The following is a 5,509-nucleotide window of genomic DNA, read 5'->3' as shown; positions in this document are numbered from 1 at the left end:
GCTGATACAATCGCAGATATGAGGACATAAACACCTTTGCACACTACGAAATTCAGCTCGAAATCGCGTCGCCATTGACCAATCCAAATTCCTGTGTAGTAGTGGTTTGTGTTCAGATTTCCCGTGTTAATCTATCTGTAAGAACTTTGTAAACATCTTTTGTTCTCACGTATATGGATAGGCTTGCAGTAGGTTTCGTGAGACATTTTTTGGACAACTCAATACATGCCCGAAATGCAATCGGGTCAATCCACTCTGCATCGCGCCTTTAGTTCGGGCGGCCGAACTGGAATTCAACATCATCGGTACTTGATTCAAGCGATCTACAAGAGACTAGATCTCATACGAATCAAGGCGAGAGCGAAGAGAAGAAGCGGTCACTCATCCCAGGCAACGACTCTCGTTTCATTCCCTTCTGGTATACCCTCGGGAGTCTACGAAGAATGTTGATCGTGTTTGTGGATCGGGCTAGTCTTCCTTATATCGTCCAACAGATCAGTCGATCGCTGTTCAATGTCAATTGGGAAAAATCGGTTCGCAGTTACGATGAAAACGCTTCAGTGTGCGCCCGCGCTGGGCAAACATTGTAAACTACGTATCCCGTATTCTGAGTTTCGCGAAAATGCCCTCTGGCATCAAGCATGTCAAAGGCGGAAGGAACAGCATCGGAGAAGGCTGGCATGTCGGCAGTTACGGGCGTGCAGCACTAGCCTCCCGAAGGCGAAAAATATAATGTAAAATGTGGTAGTCTAAGGAAAGCTAGGGACAGAATTGTTAGGGAAGAGCGGTAAATAAAAGTTCATACACATCTCTTTTGTACGTTGATATTCTTTAGAGAATGACACAAAAAGACCTACACAACATAGTGGCTACCGCTTCTGATTCGTATGCAGAAGGTCCTGAGTCCATTCCTTTCCTCCTACTTTATAACTTTCATTATACTTTCTCTTTCCTCTATACATATACAACTCATGTATATTCAAATATTCATAGCCATCGCTAGAACAGAAACGGGTTGAGAAAGCCGTTTCCCTTCTTTTTAAACTTCCACAGCACAGTGTCAATCTATCAGATAACGCGTACGAATTATGCAATAAAGCGAACTGTGCCGCACAGCTTCAGAATAATCAAAACACACATAAACCTTACGCCTGGCATCCACGCACCAACGTGTGAACCCTCGCCAACCATATCCCACCAACACTCCGAAATCCGCATGAATCTTCACACATTCACCAGGGGCAGACGCAGAGGTATATTCAAGCTGAAGTGGATACAAATGATTGCAATCATCACTTGCTTTCCCTTCCCCATATTGACCTGCAACCTGACGTGGCAGGCGCCATTGTCGCTCAAAAGTACATCACCAACGCTCACACACTGAAGATGCCTGCTAGTCCCCGGCAAATATCTCATTGGTTCCTTGTGTGAGTGTAGCTGGTCTGGCGATACTGGAGTGGCATTCACGGGCGGTAAATCAAGCTCAAGCTCTTGAAATTATGCACTTATGTAAGTACTTTTCACACATTTTAGTGCTGAGAAGTTTTTGTGTGTTTCATTTGTAATACAACTTTCTGTTATCGATAAAGAGAAGTACTAGTGTGGGATTCGTTTCAAAAACTGGTCCACTCTGCATATTTCCACGGATGTACCAGAAAAGAGTATGAAACAGATAACAACCTGATATAACTTGATTTTTATAACAGCTGTCAGTTTGTCTACAACATTCTATGAACAGTACACATAAATATTAGTGTGGGTCATCGGAACCGTTTTCTCAGATCAAAGCTTTTTTGGTTCCGTTTCGGGTCCTGAGTATCTGTGCAAAATTTGAGTACGATCGGTTGCGTCTACACTTTGCGCATTGCACTTGAAATTTGTATGGGATTTTGTATGGGAAAACATACTTTTTTGCATTTTAGCCATAAGTTGAAAAAGTTTGTCTGAAACTTTTTAACCGATACTGTAAAATGATAGCCTAGGATGTTCTGAAAAACTTTGTTGAAGACCGCAAAGCGATCCGATGCTTGTGAAAATAGTTATAACCAACGAACCGCATGCATGTGTTTATGTTTTAACATGTAAAGGAATAACAATAGCAACAAAATCATGCTGTTTTGCCAAGCAATGCCAACGCTATAACTTTTTTCATAAGCATCAGATCACTTCGCGGTCTTGGACAAAGTTTTTCAGGACACCCTAGGCTATGTTTTCACTTTATCGGTTACACGGTTTTAGAAAAATTCGAGCTTGTTATGAGAAAAATGCAAAAAAGTGTGTTTTCCCATGTAAAACCCCATACAAAATTCAAACGCGATGCGCAAAACGTAGACATAACCGATCGTGCCTAAATTTTGCACACTTATTTGGGTCCTGAAATGGGATCAAAAAAGCTTTGATCTGATGAAATACCATTGAATTTTTCATTTTTCCATATAATACGATGACCCACTCTAATAAATATATGTGTAACCATATCTACCTTAATACCGGACGCTCTTCTGACTGCGGTGCAGCCGTTCTGAACTTGTGAGAGCGCCAAGGTCGTAGCGCTCTATTAATTTAATTACCACCACTGACTGACTGACGTTGGCACAGTTCACATCGTTCACATAGCGCAGCTAGGTACCAGATTTACACTTTTTTTGTTCCAATGACCAAAGTACGGTGCATCCTACGTACGTAACTTGCCTAATATGCCACCAACCGCTCATATAGCTGACAAATTTGGACCGACAATGTTTCGTCTTTGTTGCATTGCACAAAGTTCGTCCTTTTGTTGCGGTTCGCGTGATTCTCCCGGTCCCGGTAGAGAAAAATAATGTAAGTGTGGGATATTCAAAAACAAATGACGCGCGTTTGCCTCCGAGTTCAAGCACAAACAACAAAGGTAAGCACCATCGTCATTAAAGCGGTTTAAATGTGAATGACATTTGCTAAAGAAAGGCGTGAACGTAACGACGCGGCGGTTGATCATTTTCTCGTCCGTAGTCCATCAGAAGATAGTAACAATACAAGAACTCGAGAGATGTGAAATCTCTATCCGATACACTGTAGTGGAGTCGTTTCCCATCCTCTAAAACAATACAAAAGCGTCGCTATTGTCAGATAGTACTTTTAGGATACCAAGGTTGTTAGACTATCGACTCTCCAAATTTCTAAAACAGAAAAGGGTCTTTAAACTTAATACTAGGACATATTCAGAAAATAAAGGTGATAATTTACTGCAGTGAGCAGTATTTTTTTGCCTTGGTAGATATTTAGGAACAATTTACTTACGCATAAAAAACATGATGTCATAGCATTTAGTTGACAAAACGGGGATTAAGGTTAACCATAGCAATCAAATTAATACATACCTGAAAGAAAAGAGAAAATAGAAAGAAATAGTTAGATCAGAAATATGTACTTGGATATAAAACCCGAGGCAAAAATATTTTTTGAGAATCTACACTTTTGGCAGAAATTTTCCAGATTATTGGGAACTCCATGGATGTTTCCCATCCACAAGTTGTTGCAAAAATGCCGCGAATACAACGTGCCCACTCATCACTTGTTCATCGGTTTTAAATCGGCGTATGATACAATGAATCGAGACCAGCTATGGCAGATTATGCACGAACACGGACTCCCGGATAAACTGATACGATTGATCAAGGCGACGATGGATCGATTAATGTGTGTAGTTCGAGTATCAGGGACACTCTCGAGGATAGCGGGAATAAACACGTGTGGAAAGATTTTCACGAAATCCGTTCAGCTGCTTGCGTTCGCCGATGATATAGATATTATAGCTCACAAAATTTGAGACGATGGTAAACGTTCAGTAGTGTCACCAAGCATTTAGTCGCATCGTGCTGAGGAGCGCGGGTTCCATTCCCGCCGCAGCTGTCAGGAAAAGTTTTCGGCTGTGCCACTGGGCGTTGCATGCTAGTCCGTTTTCTAGTTTCGTGCTTCCTTCAAAGAGCGAATAGCTCACTGGAAGCATTAAACGTGTCCGCGGCTTTTATGTGTCTAATGCAGGGGTTTTCAGACCTTTTGGCTCGCGGTGTACTTTTTAGGTAAAGAATCCTTCGCGGTGCACCTGTTCGCCATTGTAAAAGAATGCAGATTAAAGTTTGTCAAAAACTCGGTCACATCTTCACAGCGACTTGCCTGGTACATACACAGGAACTTGCTCAGTAGGCCGTCCCTATTTTTGCAAAAGTTGGAAATGTTAAAAGTTCAATGTTGCAAAACGATCGTTTTATGTAAAAAACAATCAAGCCAAAATTTGGAGTCCGCATCACAAGGCTAAGTGGTCCCCCACGAGGCCAAAAGTTCTCGAAAATTGTATGGGGCCACAAAAAACATGATTCCAATGATAACTCTTAGTAATTTTGAGTAACTATAGTTATATATTTGTGTTCGAATCCATTCAGAAACGTCTCTGAAATGCGGAAAATTAGGCAATACTACTCGATTTTATTAGGCATTAGACGACACTATGGAAAAAAACGACACTTCCCCCTGCCCCGGCGAGAGTCAAGGAGATTTTTCTGGTGATTCGTTGGAAATGTTATGCTGTGGACCTCCCTCATACTCATTTCCACATAAAGTATGTAAAGTGAAGACAGAATTTTCACGTCTCGCGGTGCACTTGTCAAAGCTTTGCGGAGCTCCAAGTGCACCGCGGTGCACGATCTGAAAAACCCTGGTCTAATGTATTCAAATGTGTCCAAAAGCGCTATCTTTACAGAAGGTCGAATCGAAATTCAACACTCGCTTCTATTCGGATTCCGGGTCATTTGACTGAACGCCATTTGGTCGAATGCCGTATGGCCGAACGCCATTTGGCCGAAAAAGGTATGATGAACTTAAGTGATCATGCCACTGTTTCCTATATCAGTATAACTCGAAAGAACAGCCTATGATTCAAAGAAGGAAAAATCTCTGACAAAAATATTCTAAGTTTTAACGTCAACTAATCCTTTAATGGTAAAACTAGAAAGAATAACCTATGATTAAAAAAGGAAATATTTCTGATAATCATATTGGCAGCTAGTATGTAATCCAGTGTTAGCCCACTCCTCAAAATCCTTTTGATTATAGTTCGGCCAACAGCATTCGGCCAAATGACCCTTTCGGCCAAACGGCATTCGGCTAAATGGCCGGACACGCTCGATTGAATATGTCTATGTGAACAGAGGATTCATTTTCGTGACGGCTGCTTGTGCTTTATCCTAGAACAACGATAGCAAGTTTCACCGTCCCAATGTTCCACCGGTTGGAATGTACGTCGTACCACCTTGGTCTGTAACTGTTACAAAAACAGCCAAGTAGGGTCCAAATTAAGAATTCTGATTTTCTCAACAAGGAGAGTAGGCGGTACACATTATCCACCTACCCACAAACGAAAAAAAAATCAAACAAAATCGGCAGTACTTTGGTTCCCCTACTACCTCATCTTGACTCCAGGAACAGCCCCCTTCACGCGATGATCCACCGTAGACCAGTAATAAAAAGTAAT

The sequence above is a fragment of the Aedes albopictus genome, unplaced genomic scaffold (assembly GCF_035046485.1).
Source record: "Aedes albopictus strain Foshan unplaced genomic scaffold, AalbF5 HiC_scaffold_743, whole genome shotgun sequence".
Taxonomy (NCBI): domain Eukaryota; kingdom Metazoa; phylum Arthropoda; class Insecta; order Diptera; family Culicidae; genus Aedes; species Aedes albopictus.
Note: the sequence above shows the minus strand (reverse complement) of the source record.